The 24,997-nt window shown below is 39.8% G+C and overlaps 1 protein-coding gene across 1 annotated transcript in view; it reads left to right on the top strand.

Moving 5' to 3' along the window:
• The window catches only part of LOC121960921 (semaphorin-3D), a 100,660-nt gene that overhangs the window by 5,561 nt on the left and 70,102 nt on the right, over positions 1 to 24,997 (top strand). The window contains exon 2 of the mRNA XM_042510822.2: positions 13,006 to 13,116. The gene's annotated coding sequence lies outside the window, so the exon portion shown is untranslated. The remainder of the gene's footprint in view (positions 1 to 13,005; positions 13,117 to 24,997) is intronic.

The raw sequence follows: 24,997 nt of genomic DNA, 5'->3' as shown, positions 1-24,997 counted from the left end.
TTATTTTTAAAAACAAAAAAAAGTTTTTAAATGAACAGAATCACCAAACATTTTTAAAAATCACAAAAAAAATTTAAGAAATTCAAGATTATTTTTGGGGGGATTGTTCCCTTTATTGGCAGGACAGGTGAGCTAGAGGTCACCCCAAAAAAATCACCAAAATATTTAAAGGGGGGAAAAAATCACCACAAATTTCAAAAGAAGCAAAAAAAAAAAAAAAAAAATCACCCAAAAATTTTAAAGAAAAAATAAAAAGCATTTTTTCTGAGAAGAAATTTTGTAAAGAAAATATGTTTAAAAAAAATATAAAGAAAAAAAGGCAAAAATTTAAAAAGAAAATTCACAATTAAAAAATAAAAAAGAGAACATGCATTTTTTTGTTTGTGTTTTTTTAATTGGCCATAAAATAAATATAAGATACAGCCATCTAAAGTTGTTCATCTCCTACAAGTCCAAATATAAACGCACCAGTCCCTCCTCAGTGCTTTAAGAGTTTTCTGACACGCCTCCCCGCGTTTGCTGTGATTAGCCTGAACCTGTTTCCTGTCAGAGGAAAGTCTCTCTGACCTCTCGGCAGAAGCCTGCAGTTTGTTTTGCAGCTCGGCGTGATTCAGCAGCAGAAGCTCTTTCTTTCTCTGTCTGATCGTGTCGTCCGCTCTCCGTAACGCGTCTCTGAAATGTGCTTCTCATTGGTCATGGACGGAGGGCAGATCTTTAGTCTTCGCACAGGTTGTGGATCCGTTTGAAGCGTTCGTCTGTGGGTTTGACCTCTCTGTCTGTGAGCGTCTTCAGGCTCCTCGAGTCTTTCACATCGCCGTTTGCTTTCTCGTTGAAGCAGTAAATCAGTTTCTGGCTTCAGGTCGGGTTTTTTTCTCTGCATTCAGAGCAGTTTTAGAATAAAAGAGGATGTTTGTGATTTATTTGCTCACAGGTGAAGATACTAACTTAAAAACACGTTTTTATGCCTCCGTGCAGGTGAGAGTCGTGGGGTGCAGGCGTTATATTTTTGGGTTGTCAATCTGTTCGTCCCCCTCTCATAGTCACGTTATCTCAAGAGAAGAGATTGCCTCAAATTTGGCACAAACATCCACTAGGACTCAAGGATGAACTGAATTTCTGGGTCAAAGGTCAAGGTCAATGTGAACTCACAGGAGAGGTCAAGAGGTCACGAAGCCACAGGCTTATACAAACAGCCCCCCCAACTCATATATAAGGATAATATAAATAAAACTTATAAAAACTTATATTATTACTTACATTATATAAATGATTATCTTATATAAAGAGATAAGAGGTGCGAAGATGAAAAGTTTATTTAAAATAAGTTTAAAATAAGTTTGCAGCCGGCCAACGAGAACAATGTGAAAAGTAATAAAGAGCTGAAATAAACTTCATAATAATCAATCAACTATTTTTTCCTGGTTCAAACTCCTCGATCAATATTTTGTTTTAGTGCCAAATTTTTTGTCAAATTACACAAAGTAAATGGAAAGAGTGTGTGCGTGTGTGCATCTGCGTCTGCGTGTGCATGCATGTGTGTGTGCGTGCACGTGTGTGTGCGTGCACGTGTGTGTGCGTGAGCGTGCGTGCGTGTGTGTGTGCATGCATCTGTGTGTGTGTGTGCGTGTGTGTGTGTGTGTGCACTTTGGCCCAGGCAGACTCTTTCATTTGTAACTGCAGTTGTGTTAAAACAAAACACAAATCTCTGTGAAGCTTTTATTTGACCTTTGACCCTCTCTGTTCATAAACATCTCATCGTGTCCCTGCGTGTCCCCGCTGCGTGATAAAGACACTAACGCGGCCTGCTGCAGTGACTGAAGGCTTCTGGGCTCTCTGAGCACGGAGCGGGACAGACGCACAGTGAGACTTTACATCAGGTTTAATGGCGAGCTGATGGCGAGCGCGAGGAGCGCGGCCCGATACACAAAGTCACCTGTAAACTTTTAAAATCCTCAGCGGGTGAGTTGATGTCCGCGCCGGGAAACTGGACGAAAAACCATCAGAGTGATTAATGTCGATGGAAATTCCCTCACAGATTCTTTGGATAACTTAAAGACGCAATAAAAACTGTTTTATTGCCTCACGGGGGAATTTGCTGCGGTGTGTGTGTGCGGTGTGTGTGTGCGGTGTGTGCGTGCGGTGTGTGTGCAGCCTTTTCATCAATTATCGAGTCATACAATAATTGACAAGTTGCTGCGGCGATGACAAATTTTCTGTACATGGGACCTCAGCTCCATCCACCGAGTCAACAGTACGCCCAACTTTATTTCTTTTCTTTTCTTTTCTTTACATTCGAAACTAAAAAGCTAAAGTTAATCTTGGTGTGATTTCTGTAGATACTCGCTCTGTATAACTGCCAGCTCCATATGTGGCTCCATATCTGTCATTTGGGAACAAGATTGATGATAAAACAATATGAAGCCTGGTGTTACACCCCAGTGCGCGCACACACACACACACACACACACACACACACACACACACACACACACACACACAGACACACAGACATAATGTCACCCTGTCGCTGCTAATGAATGAAAGCAATTAGGCTTTAGAAACCCAAACTTCCCACCACGTTTATTAAACAGCCCCGCGCCCATAAAATCATGTCAGCACAGTTTGAACATTTTTGAAGTTATAGTTTGAGAAACTTTGATTTTTTTTACATCTGATTATTTTATTCCCAAAGCTGGAATCAGTGTTTTCCCCTGAGGTGCACTGATTGGGTTATAATTGCTGTTCGAGGTGCAGCTCTTTAGGTGTTTCCCTTCTCATGTCATCGATATTTAAAAATCCAAAAATGTATGCGTCATAAGTTGGCTTGAATCATGGGTGACTTTGTGCTCTCTCTCTCTCTCTCTGTGTGTGTGTGTGTGTGTGTGTGTGTGTGTGTGTGTGTGTGTGTGTGTGTGTGTGTGTGTGTGTGTGTGTGTGTGTGTGTGATGCCATTTTATTGAGGTTCTTGTCCTGATGGTGACAGGTGAGGCAAAGGTGCATGCATCCTTTCTAATGACGTTCCTCCAGCCCTCCTCTGTGATGCAGAGGACAACAAAAAAAAGATTGGTGCCATAATGATTTTAATTTTGCTGAATCATTAAATCCCTTTTCATAATATGAAAAGTTAATACAGATGCTTTCCCCAAAAAATTGTTTTTAATGTGCTTTTTTTTTTTTAAACAAAGTAACCCTTTAAAACCAGAGCAAACTGTCTTGATTTTTATTATTGGAAGAAGACAATTAGCAACTTAGCAAGATATAGCCCAAATATTTGCAAGAAATTGGTGAAACGTTACAACCAAAATTATCTGAAAATCAGCAAAAAGATTTGCAAAACTTAGTGAAAAGTTACCTAAAAATAAAAGGATTAGGAAGATTAGTAAGATATTAGTAAAAAGTTACATGATAATAACCTAAAAATAAAAAGAATAAAACATTAAATAAAATTAGTACAAGAATAAATAAATAAATAAATAAATATAGCACAGCTAGTGAAAAGTAACATAAAGATTACCTGAAAATTTGTTTAAAAAACATTAGCAAGCAATTACTGAAAAGTTAATGAAAACTACCTGAAAATAAATTTTTAAAAAACATCAGCACAAAATAAGCTAAATAAATACCAGGAAATTGTTAAAGTTGTGAAAAACATATCTACAAATATACAAAAAAACCCAGAAAATTAAAATAAATAAATAAAATCAAACCAGAAAATGAGCTAGAAATAGTTATATAGACATCTCTGCAACATAATTTTAAATATATAATCAAGAACTATAAATAGAGTTTTTTGGAGATTTTTTTTCCTATTTTTTGAAAATATCTTACATTTTGATGTATTTTTTTTACTGAATTCTTTGGAATATTTAGGTCATTTCTTTTTTTAAGATTTGTTTTGAAATTTTTGCGTTTATGTGATAGGACAGGACGTTAGTGTGAAAGGGGGAAGAGAACGGGGACGACATGCAGCAAAAGAGCCACGAAAAATCAAACCAGTTTTCTCAGACGTCAGAGGTTTAAAGGGTTGTGAAAGGCGTCCGAACGCAACGGAAGAAAAGTCATGCTGATCCAGGTGTTAAAGGGTTAACCTACAGTGTGTTAATCAGTCCTGGGAAAATGAACGTGCACAGATGCTCTTTTGCGCCGTCGCTCTGCTCGACATCCGCTCTCCTCCCTGCAGTTGTTGCTGTGCGCAGCAGCTCTGTGTCGCTCCGCCGGGGAAATTTAAAGTTAAGTGTTTTGCTCAGTGACGGCGCAGAAGTAGCTGATGAGGGGGGGGAAGCAGTTCCTCTGTCGCCCCCTCCCTTAATTTTCCCGGCTCAGAGTGCAGATTTACAGTCACAGAAGGATCCCACCAGCCGCCCGGCAGTGGTCTGAGTCGGCAGAGACGTCCCCGCCCTTCACCTTGTGGCCGCCGGATGAACGATAGCAGGCGACGTTTTTACAGTTTCTCAGAGTTTCATCATCCCGTTGTTGCCTTTTCAGGCCGATCCCGGGTTATCATCACAAAATAAAACACTCAAAGCTATGATTAAAACCTCATATGTCCTGAAACCGCAGCTGAAATATGCAGACACACCACGCTGACGAAGAGCCCAGAATAACATCCTCTGCATCCTCCGAGAAGGAGCTCGTAGGATTGAATAAAATCCTTCTTCTTCCTCCTCCGGCCCACAGTTATCCGGCTTTGGGACCCTCGTGTGTTTGGAGAGCTGCACACACACACTTAAACACACCTTTCTGTGGTCGAGAAATTCCCCGCCAGTGTGTTTACCACAAAGGACACAAAACACACAACACACACCCCGAAGAAAGAGACACAGAGAGCGAGAACGAGAGTGAAGCCGTTAGTTTCTGCAAAGATTCAGTGTTATTTTACCACATCAACACACTTACTGTCAGTGCCCTCCCACAGGCCTGTGTGTGTGTGTGTGTGTGTGTGTGTGTGTGTGTGTGTGTGTGTGTGTGTGTGTGTGTGTGTGTGTGTGTGTGTGTGTGTGTGTGTGTGTGTGTGTGTGTGCGCGTGTGTGTGTGTGTGTGCGCGCGTGAAGTGGCCCTATTGTGGTCCATGGTCGTTAGGATGCTCTGTGTGTGTGTGTGTGTGTGCGCGTGTGTGTGTGTGTGTGTGTGTGTGTGTGTGTGTGTGTGTGTGTGTGTGTGTGTGTGTGTGTGTGTGTGTGTTTTGGTGTTTTTCCTTCCTCCTCTGCTGTTTCCTGAGTGTGTGTTTATGTGTGTGAAAGAAACCTGAGAAAAAAAAAAGACAGAAAACATTTCTACCGAATATGTATAATGTTGCGTTCGTCTGCATCGTACAGTTTTTGTACTTAACCCTTTGAAACCTAAACAGATTGGTTGAATTTTTTTTTTTAAGTGAAGAAAACAATGAGAAATGACAGTAAAAATGACCTAAACATTTTTAAGGTATTTTTCTTGTTCTTGCTAATTTTTGGGTCGTTTTTTGTTGTTGTTGCTCATTGCCTTATTCCCATGTTTTGTTTTGTTTTTTTTAATAAATCAGGTCATTTTTTTTGGGTTTCAAAGGGTTAACGTTGTTCCAAGCTGGCGTGATGATAAATTAACTGTCAAAATGAAGCAGAGCAGAATAAGAGACAGCGAGCAAATAAAATGTTATTTTTGCTGCAGATTAATTCAGATATTATTATTAAAAGCATTTTTACGGACGGACGGACGGACGGACGGGCAGAGAGCAGACCACCCAGTCAGGCTGACATCAGCGTCTGCGTCCCAGAGGACATGACAGCTGAGCAGCTCGGGGTTAATATATCAGCTGCCTGTGAGACAGCGGGGTCACTGCAGAGGATGATCGGCCCTCAGCTGAAGGTCGGGCCCCTGTGTGGGTCAGCGGGCTTCTTCTGCTGGAGGCCCCTGCATGACAACAATGGAAGAGATTAACCCCGAGATGTTCACCATGAGAAAAGTGTTGTCGGCTGAGAAATTTATCTACTGACCAAATCACCGTGACGATGCTAACAACGACAGTCACTTCTGGGTGGACAGCTGGCAACTGATTTTAAGATGCGGAGAAATGTTAAGTTGGCAAACTTTTTCATTTCTGTTGTCATTTTCAGCCGTGACGTTCAAACACGGAGGTGCGTCCTATCGGACGTTTCTGCTCTACTTATTTCATGTCGCCTGGCTGTGATAAACCAAATCTAGCCGCACTGAAGCGAAGCAATGTACCACAGTGAACAGAGGTTGCAGTGAAACATGTTTGAGCCACATTTAAAAAAAAAAAATCGCTATTATATTAAGTGCATGCAAAATTTAGATCATTTATTTGCACTTTACCTTACATACTAACTGATGGAGGCAGCAGTAGGCCAACAACTACGTGTTCTGCGGGGTCAAATTAATGTTTTTATCACTGGAGTCTGGCATCTCTTCGGCTGGATTTACACCACATGGTTAAAATGATCAGATATTTATCATGGACGTGTAAGCAGGAAAAAAAGCACATGAAATCGGATATTCTCAGTTCGCTTTCAGGACTCCTTTATATGTGGAAATAAATCAGATATGAAGTCTGCAAATGAGTCTGTAGGCTGCAGTAATTGAAAATTACTGAAGAAACTGTCATGCTGATGGAAAGTCAGGTGAAGTTTTATTGTCCACAAAACGCTGCTGGAGGTTCACGGGGAAAAGGCGTTGCATTCCTCTCCAAAACAATTGAAGCAAATGGTGACCAGGATTCAAACGGTAAAAAAAAAAAAACAAAATTAAACCACAAAATGTTTCCGTACTGCATGTCCGAAGTAATTCAAGTGTCCTGAAGCCCCATCGTGCCAAGTTGTTTTGAAAAACTTTACTCGAGTCATGTTTTTAGCCTTGTTGTAACCTGTAGCTAGTAATGTCAGTGTGCAGCACTCTGGGGACTTTTTTTCCCTGTAGAGTAAGCGCTCTTCACCTCCACGCTGATCTTTGGTGCAGGCAGCTGCGTATGCAGAGGTAGCTGCCCGCAGAAGGAGACACTTTGCCCCGTAAGGCTCCGAAATAATTTTATCTCCTGCCCCTGAATTTACGGCTCACAGCAGCTCAGCATACAGTCTCTGGCTTTTGTTTGATATCTAGTGTCTGCAAAAAAATGTTGTTGCACATTTCCGATTCATCATCAGCGCAGTTAGCTTTACCACACATATTCATATTGAACAGCCAGATCTGATTCGACTGACATAATTATGAATTGGCTTAGAAAGACACAAAAACACATTAAATCCGTCTTTTTGTTGTTGAACCTCACGCTCTTTCTAACATTTATCCTCCAGTTTGTCCTAAATCTTCCCCGCCTGCGTCTCTTTAGGTTTATCAAAGCTGAAATTCACTGATATCAACACTTTGTAGTCTAGACATGAGTTCATTTGCGTTAATAGTCTGTTGACATTTTATTGGACAGTCCCGTTGTCCCACGGCCAGACCCGAGTCCAATAATGTCCACATATATTAATCAAAATGTTTGATTTCAACCAGCGCAGGCGATCACAGGTGGAGGAGTTAAAAGTCAGTTTGATGTCGTTTCCGTTGATGAAAGTTTTAGGTGACTATACGTCTCCTAATGCACGGAAGTAACTTAACACCCGTCAAGCTGAGAAATGTTAGCGACTGAGTGAGATAAGGATCTGATGTTATGAGCGCGATAACAGTTGGGGATGAATGTATGTTAAAGCCTGGTGATTTTAATGCGGTTCAGTTCGTATGCAGCCTATCAGTGTTTAGAAAGGAGGCTTGGTGCTGCCAAATTAAACAGACTGATAACCGCCCGCCGCTATTACTCATTCTCTGAGATATTAATCCACTTTACATTTGTTATCTGTCGCCGTGCTTTTACTTTGGGATTTCATCAGTGTCTTTGTGAATACTTTCTCAACTTTGCTGCATCTTTTTCTCTCCCTCCAGTCTTTAGAAATCCATTCCTCATTCAAAAATGTCTCAAGAATAAATGAATTCATTCATTAAAATTCAGTTTTTGGTGAGGGGTTAACTTGAATGATACAGTTGTTTGGGTGAGATATTTGTTTTTGCAGCAATATAAAATGGATAGAAAAGATGGAATTACAACCTGTTTAACGTCCCGTTATGAACGCTAATCATCTTTTAATACATCATTTAAACTACTGATGCCAAGATTTTCAAAGTTAATAGTCAAATTAAAATATTGAAAATTAAAAAAAATGTTGCCTCGTCTTTCCTCCAAATAATAGAAAAGACTCAGATCATTAAGGAATCCCAATAATGGTATCAGTATCAGTAAAAAGAAATGATCCCAATCCCTACACTCAGGGAAAGTGAAATGCTATTTTTTTTCTGATTTTGAACTTTCTTACTTAAAAAATGGTTGATGATGGTAAAAATGGAGACTGGTGCGCTCAGGTTAATTGCGGTAAAACAAGGTGCTCTGTGATGAGTTAAAGGCTTGAAAAAACAGCCAAAAGGAAACAAAGTGGTCTTTTGAAGCGGTCACGGACACTGTTGTCACAGAGAGAAAAGGAGACAATCGAAAGGTAGAAATAAATGTTCGTCAGGGCGTCGTGATCCTGCACAGATTAATATTTCCTATGTGTATGTGTAATGTATGTATAAAAAATGAAATATACGAATTTAGATATGTATAAGGAACTTGCATGATGAGAAGAGATTATGTCAAATCTTTGGTATATATGTAGGTATGAATGTACGAGTGTTTGAATGTTTTTTTTTTTTTTTTTTTTGGGTGGCTCTAGTGTACCAAGAGTGCGCACAGTGTATGGTGTAGGTGTTGGTATATATGGAAATTTGTATGTAATATTTTCTTTGTAATCATTGTATGTTGGTACATACATTAATAAAAAAAAAAAAAAAAAAAACAAAAAAAAAAATATTTCCTTGTTGTGTTGTCACACGACGTCTTATGTAGTAAATTAAAAAAAAGGATTGAAAAAAAGGAAAAAGATGCAAAAATAAGTTTCAAAGAGTTTAAAATCAGTTTGCTCATTCAGGCATGGGAAAGTCACGACGTTTGGTCGAGTGGTAGATGATCTTTTTTAAATGTGGAAATGAAATACTGGCAGCCTTAGTCTAATTTTAAAAATCACGTTTTATTTGCCCTCATTGTTTTAAAAAAGAACAAAAGACGCACACAGAAGCCATCCAGAGAGCGTGTGTGTGTGTGTGTGTGTGTGTGTGTGTGTGTGTGTGTGTGTGTGTGTGCACCCCCTAACAGCAGCACTGTCAGACTCTATTGTATTATTGTGTTTGTCTGGCCCGCTAATTAATAACCTCTTATCAGGACGAGGCAACAATCAAGTATTTCTGCCAACCCAAACGCTTCCTTCCCCTCCGAAACCATCTGAGCGAGCCTCGGAGCCGGCGCCAAGCGGCCCCAACACACACCGCACACACACGTGCGCACATCCAAATCTGACATACACATAATTACAAAAAAATGCAGTAGTAACCCTTTGAAACCTGAGCAAACTGGCTTGATATTTCAGAAACATGGTAAGAAGGCAATGAGCAACAAAAGAAGAAATGACCCAAAAGTAGCAAGAAAATAGTAAAAAGTACAAGAAAAATTCTTGAAAATTAGTATAAATAAATGAAAAAAGCAAACAAAACTTGGAAAAAAGTGATTAAAATATCATAATTTTGAAACATAATTAAAATATGTGCTTATGCTAAAAGTAAGGAGAAAAAAAAGAAAATAATTTTTTAACGCCTTTTTTCCAGCAATTTTCTTGTGATGTCTTATTAATTTCTTGCTAACTTTTATCTGCTTCTGTTTTAGACAGAAACCCAAGCTAATTTTCTCTCCACAGTCCCACAGTCACAGTTTCCAGCTGTGGCACAGATGTGTTCAATACATATGCCCAGATGAGATGCTAAAACTCCCCAAAAATGTTCCTAAATATCAAATCAGCAGGCTGGAAAATGCCCTGTGATGTTTTTCTCTACTTTACTGCGTGTTTGGCTTCCAATGCACGACACGAGCAGAGGAGAGCTCCGACAGTTGGCACACAGTCTCACGAACCAGCACGGCCATACATAGCACACACACACACACACACACACACACACACACACACACACACACACACACACACACACACACACACACACACACACACCGTGCCGCATTCATATTGCACACATTTTGCTTATTTTACAGTTTCCAAACGCAGCTAAATATTGTAGTCGTGTCCTTGATTCTTCTGCACACATTATACATCACTGTCTGCTCCCCGCTGGGCTCTGTTTGGTCTACACCAGTATGAAAATAACAGGCTGGGACACACACACAGAGGCAAGAATCAGTGCACACGCACACGCACACGCACACACGCACACGCACACACACACACACACAACATAAACACACTGTACATCTTAACGCACACACAGGAAAATGAAAGGCTTTGTTCTTATTCATGCCCTCAGGGAAAAAGTTTATTTGAATTACAGCAGGACAATGTTGTTGACATAAAGGACTTTATTTTGGAGGCTATTGTTTCTTCTGCTCACTGCTGAAGCTGAACAGGAGGCTGGAGGGTGTGTGTGTGTGTGTTTTTGTATTAAAAAAAAAAAAAAAATATATATATATATAATTTTTTTTCTTTCAGTGTATGTGTATAAGTTCTCTGACTAGATCTAGAGCCACAGCGTTAGGGTATTTTGTATTAAACACGTGCCTTTCAGTGTTTCCCACAGAATTAAGCTGCATTTCCACCCAAAACTTTCCATATAAAACCTTTTAGAACCAAAAGTAACACTATAAACATGTACTGAGACCCTAGATCCATCAAGTACTCAACTGCAGACAGTACTCTTACATGTGGACGGGGTTGTTGTCCCAAAACGAAGCTGCACGCTGACATTTCCAGAACAAAAAAGAGCAGGCTGCAGTGAGCGTCTCTCTCACTGCAGCCTGAGTGTCGAAGTTAACTGAAACTCCCAAATGCAATTTATTTTTCTTAAACCAAACCTGTTAAGAAGTACACACACACACACACACACACACACACAGACCTTCACAGTGTGGGTGGGCGCTCTGTATTGCGTGTCTCTGTGCGGCTTCAGTTTTCTTCTTCACGGTAACTCTACTTGTGTGTTTTTGTGTGTGTAAGAAAGTGGTGTTTTACACGCATTTTTTGGGGGCAAATTCATCGTAAAACTCACATCGCAGTCAAACACACATCAGCGTCCCCTGATGACGGATAGATGAAGACAAAATGTAATCAAACTAAATCTCCACGTCTCCTGTTTGTCCCACACGTACACACAGAAACTAGTATTTTACCATATACTACAAATACACACGTTATGGTAAACTACAACACCCTTTAATTTATTGTAATCTCTGCATCTCACACACACACACACACACACACACACACACACACACACACACACACACACTCACGGCACCTCTGGGTTTAGTTAAGACTAAGCGGAGTTATCTGGAAAGGCTTCGGTTAATTGCGGGCAGACTCTGTAGCTGAGGTGGTTTCTCTCTTTGAAAACAAAAACCCGAATAACCGTATGGAAGTCTTTAGGTTTGTTTTTGTTTGTTTGCTTGTTTTTTTGTAGTTTTTTTCCTTCTGTTGCTGATGTAAAATAGGAATACGTTTTAAAAAGACAGTTTTTTTCAGTGGTGATTGATGTACGTCTTGTATTTGCGTGTGTAAATTAAAGGGTTTATCAGTAGAGATCTGTAGTCGGGGATAGTCGACGTAGGAGTCTAAATGAGTCTCACCTCTAAAGTCAGGACAGAAAATAAATAAAAAAGACAAATCTCCAAATTTTGGATCGGGTGAAGAGGAGAAATGTAACTTCTGATCTGCTGCAGGAACTTTGAGGCTGTGACGTTTGAGTTCACAGTCAGCAGCTGATCTGAATATTTGTCACTTTTATATCTTGAAGTTAATATTTAATGAAGCTCATTATTTCTTCCAGGAGGTCTGAGCGTACGGTGACGACAGATTTCCTCTCAGATAATTTACAGTGTGTGTGTGCTGCATGAAACACTGGTGGTATTTTATCAGTGCTCTCAGAGAGTGTAGGTTTGGTGTGCTGCCGCGCGTCTGAATTTGATCATCCCCCACGAGGAAAAAGAGGAAATATTTGCCATAAGTTGGATTTCATTCTTAATTTCCACCATGTGTTTAAACATTGCAGCCATGCATGAGCGCTCAGCTCTCCACACCGTTAATACTATAAAATACATAAAATACATGTTGTCTGTGTGTGTTTGTGAGCGAGTGTCCCATTCAGGTGAACAAAGTTACCCTATATATTATGAAACACATACCTGACAGTGTTTCCCGCAGATTAAGATTTTATCTGACATTAGCTGCGTTTACACACTTTTTCTTAAACTGATTGGAGATTTCGGGTCACCGGTTTACATGGGACGTCCTCTAATGCGATCTACTGTTTGACATGTGCAAAAAATCCTGAATATAGTAACCTGACGGGGCTCGAATGTGTATTTATCATCTGTTCAGCGCTGTATTTGCTGTCGTTTTGATTGATTTAAAACAAAATCTCGGCTGTCGTCCCCTTAAAAGTCGTCTTTTTCTGGAAGCTGAGAAACGTTCGTCATCACGTCCCCTTTACGTGAGGACAGATCGTGCTTAGAAACAACGAAGCCAGAGATGAATCAGCTTCATCGTTTCATGATACAAAATTTTCTTTTGATCAGTTTCTGAAAAGGTTTAAACAACCAACTGAAACGTGAATCAGTTTTGGTGTTTTTGAGCCGATTGAGGTGTTTATATGGATCGTGTTGAATCTTTTTGGGCTTTTAAACCTTTTCTAATCAGATTATTTGGCTCCATGTAAGCGTGCCTACGGTAGCTGATGGGGGTGAAGGGGTGAAGATGATGATGTGTGTAATAGCGTTATTTGGACATGCATACATCTAAGGCTGAATATCGAAATTCAAAACCTTTCCGATAACAAGCAGCACTGAACATTTCCACTCAAACGACACCTCATTTGATCCTGTTTCTGCAGGCTGTCTGATCTCGAAGCGTCCCGTCTTCCCTCCGGATCAGCAGACTTTCTGAAACAGCCGTCTCCGGAGCCGTTATCCTCCCGGCGAACAGTCCCTTCAACGTCAGCCCGGTAAGTCTGAACTGCACAGCTGCAGCTGACATCCAACACCACGCACACACTAAAAGTCACACTGCGAAACCTGCGGACTGAAACCCAGAGTGATGCTAACGAGGGCTCCACGGATTATGGGCCTGGCTGATCGTTGGGGCCGATAATTGGATCAGCATTTTATTTTAATGATTGGAGATAAAATTAATTAATCAAAGCCTTGTGGTGCACACGTTTTAAAATGTATATATTTAATCAGCTGTTTGATTTAAAAACAAAGCAAAACTGATCATCAGAAAAATGCTAAACATCAAATCAGATAATCAGCTGATAATAAGTCAGGTCACAGTATACAATGACACATGTGAGTATATGTATAATTTACTTGTACCTTTGATACTTGAGTACATTTATTGCCAGAAAATGACTTTTGATACTTAAGTACAGTTAATATAAAAAATGGGAACTGAAAATCCTCGGTGTCTGGATTCTGGCTGTTTCTGTTAATCGCAGCGATAGATTTGCTTCTCTTTAATTCTCTTTTCATCAGTCTGTAAAAGAATAGTTGAATCTATTTTTCTATTCTTCTATTTTAGCTCTCCTCCTCCTCACTTTTGCTTTGTTTTAGATGCTGCATCATTGCTGCCGTGCCGTGCCGTGCCGTGCCGTGCCGTGCCGTGCCGTGCCGTGCCGTGCCATTTTTGCATATTTTGCAGCTTCCTTGAAGTGCTCCCAAACTTTTAAGGTTTTCGTACAAAATGTTTCTCTGCCTCCGCTGTGCCTCTTCAAAACACCGACTTCTCCCGTCTGCATGTGACGTAAACAGACCCGCGACACAGGGAGTGACGTAATAATCGTGCAACACAACAAATCGATAATTGCAACACATTTAATCATTGATTATTATCGCCCTAATCGATCGGTTGCTGCAGCCCTAGTTTCAGCTCGTCTCTTTGGTCTGAAGTGGAATATCTCCATAATGTCTTCTGGAATATTTCAGTGGCACTTAAAGTAAAGTTGAGCTTTTTCGGTTGAAGGTGAGGCGTAACATCGTGCATTGTTAGTGAGACGCACATCTGTTTCATCTTCAGAATAATCTGCGTGTTGAAGAGGTGATGAACCCTCTTCAACACGGAGGAAGTGAGTTCCTGGACTTTGACGCTGGATACACTGATGATGCTGTTTATAAGATCCTCTCTGAGGACGGATTTCTCTTTCGGGGGCGGAGACGCGTCTTTGAACCGAGTCCTCGATCATCGCTGCAGCTTTGATGTGAAGGTTTGACTCCTCTGTTACTGTCTCTATTGTTAGAGAGGTGATGAATATCGACCCGAGGCTCGAGCTCGGGAGTTAGTTTCACTTCACGACCCTCGCCGACGCGTCAGAAACCAGCTTCCTCCTGTCAGTGAACATCTCTAATGATGATGGAGACGGTCATCAAAGCTTCTGTTTCTGTCCTCCTAAATAACAAAAAAACAAACATATTCCCAATTAAACCCTAAATTTAAATCCCAAACTAACCCATGTTTTTATTTTTTTATGTCTGTTTGTACAATTTGGTGTGTCTTTGATCCACATCTGTGTGTGTGTGTGTGTGTGTGTGTGTGTGTGTGTGTGTGTGTGTGTGTGTGTGTGTGTCTGTCTCCACATGAAACACAGACAAGTTCTGTCCTTCACATCTTGAGCTTGTCTTTTCAAAGAGACACAGAATACTTTGTGTTTCCCAGAGAAACTTTATTTGCTTCCTGCTCCTCAAATCAAAAGACACAATCCGACCCGCCCGCTAAAGTTTAATGTCAGGCACTTAAACCACACAAAGGCTGCCGAGTTTGTGACACTTTTTCCCACTTGAGTGTCGAAAGAGACCGGCGGCTTTTTTATTTTATTACAGCCGTTAGGAGAGCGTTTGTCCCGTCAGCTGCTGCTCGAACATCGTCCCCGTTTAGAGCTGCAGACTCTGATTTCATGAGGCTGATTTCAGCTGCATTGTTTCCTCCCGTCACTCAGATAATAAATCTGTGTCTGTTTGTGTCACTGTGGTGTGCGTCTGTGTGTGTATTTGGATCTCGACAGTGTGTGTGTTTGCATGTGTGTGTTAACGCTTCTGTAAAGGAGCAGCACAGTTCACACGGACTTTTAAGGTTTAAACTTCCTGCACATCAGACCGTTGTTCAGCTGCTGGCAGAGGACATTATGTATAGTTAGGTTTAGGTTAATTATATTTAGTTACTTTTTTCCTTTTTTTTTAAAATATAAAATTAGCTTTTTCCTGTTTTTTATTTCATTATTTTAACATTTTTAAAATTTCTTAATTTTTCTTTTTTTTCTTATTTTTTTAAGCATCATTTTATTTTATTTTAACTATTTTTTTCTTTTTTTCTCTTCCTTTTTAAAATAAATAGTCAGCATTATATTTGCAATATTATACATGTATCCCTGATCATTATTCATATCCTGTATTTTCCTCCCGTGTGTACATGGCCCTTTTGCTCTCAAAAAAATATTCTTAAACTCACTGTGATGTGAATGTGAACAAACTGGCATCGATTCAGAGATGTTACTGATTATCTAAATTACCTGATTTCTGACGTTACATAAGAGGCCAAAAGCTCACCGTGTGGGCTGTGCAGCAGTTTATAAGATCTGATGTGCTAAAACTTAGTGAGATGTTTTGGTAGAATCTGAATATGAAATAAATACATACAGACAATACGGACTGTAAACTGTCTCACAGCTTTGCTTTACTGCTCACTTCTGCCTCCTCCTCCTCCTCCTCCTCCTCCTCCTCCTCCTCCCGTTCAGTAATTTTCCGTTCAGCGGGCGTCACCCGTGTTGTCTTGCAAAAATGTAGGTAATTTTTTAAAATTTCTGGCGATTTTTAAAAAAACAATTGGGCTGTTTTGTTTCCTTTAAAACTATTTTGTCTGTGTGTGTGTGTGTGTGTGTGTGTGTGTGTGTGTGTGTGTGTGTGTGTGTGTGTGTGTGTGTGTGTGTGTGTGTGTGTGTGTGTGTGTGTGTGTGGGAGTGCAGGCTGTAATTGCTGGGATCAGTGTCAGAGCGATGGGAGGTATGGAGGCAGTGGGAGTAGATTATCTCTCCTCCTCTGATATCTTATCGTGACTGCAGAGATTCAGAGCAAAGATACACAACATGTGATCGCACACACACACACACACACACACACACACACACACACACACGGCTCTCACACTGCCATGTAGGACAGGGGTGTCTCTGGAGTGTCTCTCTTCTCTGCTCTGTCCGCCTCTCTGGCAGTTTAATCTGCATGTGAAGTTTTTATTTGACTTTATATTCGACTGATAAATGACTGAAATCTGCTGACTCGTCACTCTGTATCACCTCTGATTACACCACGTCTTTTTCTACATTATTCCGTCATAACTGCCTGTTTTCTTGACAGTTTGATTTTTTTCATTCATACTTTATTCATAAAGCAGTTTTATCCAGATCCCTCCTGTGCAACTTAAGAATTTTGTGGTTTAAACTGGATAAAATGGCTGCAATATACAACACATTTAGCAAATTTAGCCAAAGATGTTAGTACAAACCAGCCACTGCAGCCATACATACAATAACAGTTACTGTAAAAAGAATAGAAAAAGGTAAATATTTACATCAAGATTACGTAGAATTACAACATACAGTTACATAAAAAAGACACAAATATCGAAGTTACATACAGTTACAACACTCAACTACAAGACATTATAAAATACTTCAAAATGTTCCCAATGTGTTGCACATTTCAGAGGATTTTATGGAAAAGGCTGACTGACAGCGTGTGATTTTGCTGTTGCTGTATTTTGCATCAAATATCTGGTGCTAAATTTTGAAGGCATTTAACAGTTTAAAGGTTGAGAATTTTAGAAAATTTTTAAAATTGAGCAAATCATACTGCTTCTGTGCGTGACGGTGATGCCATGTCCGTTTCTTTAAAGCTGAATTATACAAAGATGCTTCGGGCTTAAATCAAAGGGGCTCCACACTGTAACACAGCAGCTGTCATGCAGAGCTGCTGGTTTTCTGCGTGTCGTTGTCTCAGTGTGAAGCTGCGAGCTCGCTGATGGGGGTCTCTGCCGCTCCGCGGGCGGAGTGACAGCTGTCGGGAGGATTTACGGACGCTTTGCTTTGAAACGACTCGTCTCTTTACAAAACACAGCGAGAGAGACAGAGGAGGGGGATGAAGATGAGGATGGAGACGGAGGTGCAGAAGTGTTGAAATTTAAGCTTCACTCCTGTGTGTGTGTGTGTGTGTGTGTGTGTGTGTGTGTGTGTGTGTGTGTGTGTGTGCTCGCGTGTGTGCTCGCGCGCGTGTGTGTGTGTGTGTGTGTGGAGCTGGGAGGGTCTGCCTGTGTGTGGCTGCCTCCCTGGCTGGTTGGTTGTTTTTTTGCTCGACTGGTCCCAGTGTTCCCACCAGATCCAGTGAATAGACGCTCCTTTCACCGCTCGCTAAGACGCCTAATGAGGGGGGACTACTTTCTGTCTCACTCACTGTGTGTCAATCTGAAAGCTGCTGTGTGTGTGTGTGTGTGTGTGTGTGTGTGTGTGTGTGTGTGTGTGTGTGTGTGTGTGTCTGTGTGTGTGTGTGTGTTCAGCCGATGGCTGAGTGTGTGTGAAGGTACGTGTGCAAATTCAGAACTTTTCTTTTTCCACTCTGCAGCTTCTGGCTGGTTACTGTGTTAAAAATCTGTCTGCTTTTTTAGCCACAGGTTTTTATACACAGCAGTGTGTCTTGAAGCTCAATCAGTTTAGTCCAGACTGAAATATCTGTTGGATGGAGGCAAAATATCGGACTTTCAATATAGCGCCACCAGCAGGTCAGGAGTTTCACTTATTGAGTTCAGTTGAACCCTTAGGGATTTTTATGTGCTTTTCATTCTTCATTTTTTGATAAATGTGTGTGTGTTCATGCATATGTCCTAAATGTAGTCCAGATTGTGTATTTGAGTGTAATCAGTGAATTTCCACTGATAAGACCACAATAAGTCTAAAATACACTGTGGAAACTAAATAGTTAACTTCAGACTGTTCAGGTCAAAAAATGCTCCATTGAAACCCATTCAAACTGACATTTTTGATCCCACAGCCATCAGAGCAGAAAAACAGGACTTGTATTATTTCTGGGTGTCATTCTGGGCTTTTGACTCTGAATTTGTCATTTTGACTATTTTCCACCTGATGAGGTCATTTTGACCATATTTGGCATATGGAGGAAATACATGCTATTTCCACTAGGTGACCTGTCACAGTCAATGTAGCTGCTGATCACTGACATATCCCAGACTGTCAGCAGCTACACTCACACACTGACATATCCCAGACTGTCAGCAGCTAAATAATCTACTTTGCATTTAGTATATTGAAGATAATTCATTTTTGTGTGTTTTTCATCTAAAAACATGGTGGCATCATGACCAAAACCTGGCATTGAAAGGGTTTAAATTCAGGAAATGAATGAATATTTGATATTTGTGATTAGGGCTGATATTAGTTAAAAAATAACAAGAAAAGTCAAAAATCATATTGATGTCTAATATTTTTTATAGCGTGATTTTGGAAAGTGCATTTTGATGCAGTGTTGTATGAGTGTGACACAAAAAATGTTGCTGCTTATCATTGACATGTCTTGGACTGTGATTATCAAAAAAATGTTAGGAAATGAAGGGTTAAAAAATTTTAAAAATTCAATAATATTTGACATTTATGATTAGGACCAATGCTGGTTAAAAAAAAACTCAGTGAAAGAAGAAAATAATATGAATGTATAATACTTAAAAACAAAATGGAAAGAAGGCAATAAGCAACTTATGAAATGACCCAAGAATTAGCAAAAAAACTGATTAAAAGTTAAGCTACAAGAAAATTACCTGAAAATTTGCACAAAAAGGACAAGTAAAAAAAAACACTAAACAAATACCAAAAAGTCTTAAAAAGTTTTAAAATATGATAATATTGATACATGTTAATATATATTTTTGTGTAACACAATTGTATTCATATAATTTTAATAATTCTGAAAATATTTTTATTTTCCTCTTTTTTCTGTACAGTATTCTCTCTCTCTCAGCTATTTTTAAGGTCATTTTCTTGTCACCTTCTTACAAATTTTTGCCAAACTGTTTTTTGCCTCTATTCCCATGTTTTTGAGGGAAATCAAACCAATTTGCTCACATTTTGAAGGTTTAAATGCTTGTGAAAGGTGTCTGAACGCAGCACATGAAAACAGATGATCCAGGTTTCAAAGGGTTAAGTGCAACACATTTTTTATTAAGATAGTGACTCAAAATGTGCCAAACGGCTGAGCAGGAAGCTAAAGGGTTTTATCGCCCGTTAAAGCTCACATTATCGCACCGCTCACAAAGTTAATATTTCATTTCTTGGCTCTAAATCTTACGAATGCACCTTTTTCTCGCTGCACTCGCTTGTAAATTAAAATTGTCCTTTTTTTTAACCTGCATACCGGCCTTTAAAGGTCCCCTCAGACTGATCGGAATTTCAGGCCGTTATGAGCTTCAGCGGTGAGACTTATCGACTGCTCAGGCCAACATATGGACTTCTGTGTTTTTGCAATATGTCAGCTGTGACTTACTCGCAGTCGTTCGGGTTATGGCCGATAATAATAAAGGGGCATTCCACCGCGTGTCAAGAATCAGTCATAGTGATCCCTTTGTGCAGCTTCAGGGTGAGAAATATAATAATACGTTCAGACGTTTTGTGAGCTGTTGGGTGATTTGGAACTATACCCTTATAGGAAGTTCACCATTTGGAGTTTAATGTGCAATTTTGGTGCACTTTGGCCGTTTCCATGGGTCATACGTTTAAAAACTCGTCTTACAGATTTTGTTTGATTGAGTTAAAATTTTGCACCACGACTGTGATCAGCAAAGACGTCTTTTTTCTGTCTGTAGAAGAACGCCTTTATATGCAGACGCATGGTGTTCTTCTATGATGCTGCAAAGTTACACCGCCAACTCTCGGCCTGGCGTGCATGCTACAGCGTTTTTGGTTGTGTTTGCGGATCCATGTACACGAAGATTGTTCTCACAGTGTTATTATATGAACACAGATTTGTTTAAAACGCTAAGGAAAGACTTCTCCATTTTTGTTCGGGCCGTTCTCTTCTAAACGTGGCCGCGTGTCAGCAGTCAGCAGTTTCCTGTCTGAGGTCGTGGACTTGTTGGTAATTCTGTCTGATATCAGGCAAAATGTGGACTTGAACTTGATAAAATGCTATGAAACCCATTTCTAATTATCAGTAATAAAACCCACGTGCAGAAAACCAACATGCTGAGCTGCGATACAGCTGCATTTAATAATATAACCCAAACAAAGCTACAGTAAACACGTACAGTAAACACCTGGTGGCTAACGCAGCTCGCTGAACGTGCAGCTGCTAATAAACATACGGCCCACTTTTGACCTGTTATTATAATTACAACAGGTTTTGCCAAAATTTAGTTTGGTCCCATTTGTAATCGTCTCATACATTAATTAATTTAATGTTTTTTGTTTGTTTGTTTGTTGTTGTTGTTGTTTTTTTTTTTTTAACGAGCCACTTTAAAAATTGGGAAAGGTTGCCAGTTACCAGCGCGAGATCCCCCCTTTTTAGACTCATGGATGAAACTGATGCTAGTATTTTAAATGGGTAGCAGCAGGTTGCCTCAAGGTTGTTTTAAACACACACACACACACACACACACACACACACACACACACACACACACACACACACACACACACACACACACACACACACACACACACAGAAAAAACTCCTCCAGACTGGAGTTTGTGGAGGCAATAACAAACCTAAAGTTCCCGCTGGTCGGCTCTTTATACTCCACCCTTCCCCAAACCCCAGAGGCAGCGGCCGAGACATTAAAGCAGCCATCCATCTGAGCAGACAGAGCCCATACATCAGCCGTACTGCACATGAGTTATTACATGAACACACACACACACACACACATGCATAGAGGCAGAAACACACTTACGTAGGCACACAAACACGCACATTAACACACACCCTTTCATTCAGCAGAAATCACACATAGAACATGAGGAAATATACACAAAAAATGCTCTATGAATGCAAAAATGTTAAGTACACACACACACACACTCCTCACTTTTCCCGCAGAGGTCTCAGCATGTCTCTGTATGCAGCCTAATTATGTTGTTGCCTCACTCGAACAATAAGCAACAGTTTCCCTCCGGCTGTCTTCCAGGAAAAAGCTTCGTTCTCGCGCTGGTGAAAAAAGGAAAAAGACAAAAACACAAAGGGACTAAAGAAAGGAACCATGTTCCCGCTGCACCTGTAGATCAGACCCATCAGGTTCAGGCCTCTCGCACGGTGTGACGTCTGCCGGGACACAGCGAGACGCTTTGATAATGAGACTTGGCCCACGTTTAGACAAGAACTAAAAAAAGTCTTTCCTTTGCGTTTTTAAAAAATCTGTATTCATATGATGACACTGTGAGAACGATCCTCGTGTACACGGATCCGCAGAAACAACCAAAAACACTAGTACAGTTCTCACAGGATCCATGCCAGTTAACTGGCAATGCTGGAAATTTTGGTGAATGATCGTCGTCTCTTTTGTCCCGATCTCTGTTTCACTTTTAAACAGTTCTGCGTGAGGAACTGTGTGTTATATCGTCTCAGGGCGTTTTTATGGCGGGGCGTGTGCAGTAGTTGTTGTGTGTGCACACTTGTATTAAGTTGTTTTTTTCTGACAGCGGTGTTTTTAATGTCATGCTGTGATTACTGTTTTTGTTGTAAGTGTGGAGGCATTATCCCTACAGCACTATGTCCAGGACACATTCCCCCTACGGGGACGATAAAGTATCGTAGCGTAGCGTATTTTATTGTATGGTTCATCCTCAGGGAACCACGAACGTCTCTACAATCTTTGATCATAAATAGTCCAAAAGCTGTTGAGATATTTTAGTGTGAACCAAATAAACACAGATTGCCGTGGCTAAAAAACAGGAATAAATCAGTAAGCGGTGAGAACAGCGTGTTTTTTACTGATTGTGCAGACAGTCTGGAGATAGAGGAGTTATGCTGACATGTTCTCAACACACTGATCTGAATATCTTGTTCTTTTTAGATTAAATGTCATTTTATGTCAAAGTGCATCACAGAGTGGTTGTTCTGGATAGAAACTGACCATCGTGTCTTTATTTAAATCAGGGCAGACGTCTTGATAAAATTCAGTGTCAGATGTATTTTGAAGGATTTCTGCATCTAGAAATACAAAAACGTGTCTCATCTTCCTCGAATGTCGTGCCAAGCAAACCAGAAGATCAAAAACAGGCTGCAGGTGTGTTTTTAAAAGTTTTTTTCTCTCTGACAATGTGGGTGGAAAAATGAAGAATATGTGGCAAACTTAAAGGATGTGGGAGTTGTGTAAGAATCAAGGGGCCCGTCTCCTGTTCTTCTCTTCCTTTAACGCTGCCATCTGGAAGTGGATGACATCAGCCTTTTTTCCTCTTCCCAGAAACCCCCAGAGAGCGAGAGAATATTTCCTCGAGGCAGCGGACAGATAGAGCGAGACGCAGTGATCAGGGAGAGAGGGAGGTTAAGGAGATAGTTTCCTCTTCCCAGAATTCCTTGTCCAGTTCAGCTCATTTCCCACAGCGCAGTTTGTTTGTCTTGACTCTCGGCTCGAGTCGTCCCTCTGGAAAAACAAGACGTGCACTTGTCTCGGGCGCGGCTCTCGCCTGACTGCAGAGTCTTTCATCTGAAAATGAAAATGTTCTTAGTGTTGGTTCACCTCAGTCATTTTTTCTCTGTTCATGTTTGTGGAATAAAGAAGACGGACAGTGTTTTCGTATTTCACTGGACTGAACCGAAAATGAAAGTTGATGTCGGGTCATTGACTGAAACGGGCTCAGGACGCTGATATGAAGTCAGAACATCGTTTCTGCTCCGGCTGCTGTTTCTGTTTCTATTAACACTCGAATTGCGCAAATTGAAACTGCGAATGCAAAGTACGCTTAATGGAAAAATGTCCATTTCGAAAAAACTGCTGTTTATCGCCCTTTTCCTTCTCAAGACGTTTGAGAAGGAAAAGTTTTTACGCTCATATGGGGTTCAGCCGATTCGAAGAGGCCATATTGTAGATTTATTATTGTAGTTTTATTGTAGTATTATTGTAGTTTTCTTTCACTTTTTTTTCAAACCCGTTCTCCCTTTCCCTCTTTCCCATGAAAATTAGCGTGTGGATGCGAGTTTTTCAAACTCAAGTAAAAGTATTTAGCAGGTTTTGAATTAATTCAGTTAATTCTGTTACTATAATCAGATAAACCAAAAGTTATCTGTAAATTCGGTGCTGTTTTTGAGGAACATCCTGCCCTTGTTTAAGTAGTATTTGTTGTTAAAGCAGAATTTGTTGTATTTTGACCATGCTGTGCGCTATGGCTTAATGTTTTGTTGTTTTTATACGTTTTGTGCTTCATAGCATGTTGTTATGGTCATGAGCCGAATAATTAAATGAAAAAAAGAAAATGAATCTGTGCTAAAAGTTAAATGAAATAAACAAACACCTGATATCTGAAAACCTTGGCGGCAGTCGAACCACAAATGAACAGAGCCAAAGTCCAGTTGGAAGCAGACTCAGGTCTTAACGTGGTCTTGGTTCTTTTGAAACAGAATCCAGAAGTTCTGGTTCCACTTTGGCTCTCATTAATGACCTTACTGGTTTTTATGTACTGCAGTTATCAGAGCACGTGTATCTCGGCTTCATATTTTGAAAGAATAGACAAAAGAAAAAAGATCGTACACAAAGAAACCCAGAAGCTTTATAAATACAAGTGTAGCTGTTTTAACATCAGCAATAATCTAATTATAATGAACTGAAATTTAATTTTCAACCATAAACACAAGAAAAAAAATCCACATGCATCACTGATATACAAGGATCCGTAATTCTGTTGGCCTACATGTGCTCTGCACAGAAAAACAATAAATGAAAAGCAGATGGAGTCAATAATGATGACTGGAAACATGTCTGCACTCGCTGTTACACAGATATTTAGGGAAATATTTACACAAATCAAATATCTCAGTTCCTCCTGGATCTCACAATTTCCTCTCATAATGAAATGAATCTATTTCTTCTCGCTTTAAACTTAATTTACTCTGCATTTATCATTGTTGTAGGGTTGTAAAGTTCACCCATATTTATATCCTTAAACCCATTAAATTCTGGATCAGTATCACCTTATTTATGCTGCTTTCAGGAGCCTTTTACGAGAATTTAAACCTTGAAACACAGAGCAAATTGTGTTAAATCATTACGCAGATATTGGAAAAAAAGGCAATGAGCAACTCGACAAGAAATGTCCCATAAACTGCATAAATAAATAAATAACTAAATAATAGCAATTTTAGGATTTTTTTTTTGAAAAGCTGGGGGGAAAAAATGAAAGCTAACTATATTTCTAATGATCATGACTATACATTTTAAATTATTTAACAGAAAAATTATTATTATATTTTTCAAGCATTTTATTTCAAGTCATTTCTTTTTTGGAAACTTTCATGTTTGTTTATATTTTTATTTGTTCCTCTGAAGTCCTTGGCATATTTTTTTTATTTTGTAGTCATTGCTCATTTATTTATGTATCTAAATGTTACTGTATGTGTACACAGAAAGCTGTTTCTCCTTGGGATTAATAAAGTTTTAAGGATCTGAATCTAAATTTGTTTGGTTGGGTTTTGCTAATTTTCAGGTCATTTTCTTGCACTTATTTTCACTAATTACTTCCTAACTTCTTGATATTTTCTTCTTAAGTCGCTCATTGCCTTCTTCACATATTTTTGAAAGAAATTAGGCCAGTTGACTTATCTATAAACTCTTCAACTTCTTGTTAG

Source organism: Plectropomus leopardus, chromosome 2 (genome assembly GCF_026936395.1).
Source record: "Plectropomus leopardus strain MGB_pleo_1.0 chromosome 2, ASM2693639v1, whole genome shotgun sequence".
NCBI lineage: Eukaryota > Metazoa > Chordata > Actinopteri > Perciformes > Serranidae > Plectropomus > Plectropomus leopardus.
Note: the sequence above shows the minus strand (reverse complement) of the source record. Positions and strands in the feature narration are given on the sequence as shown.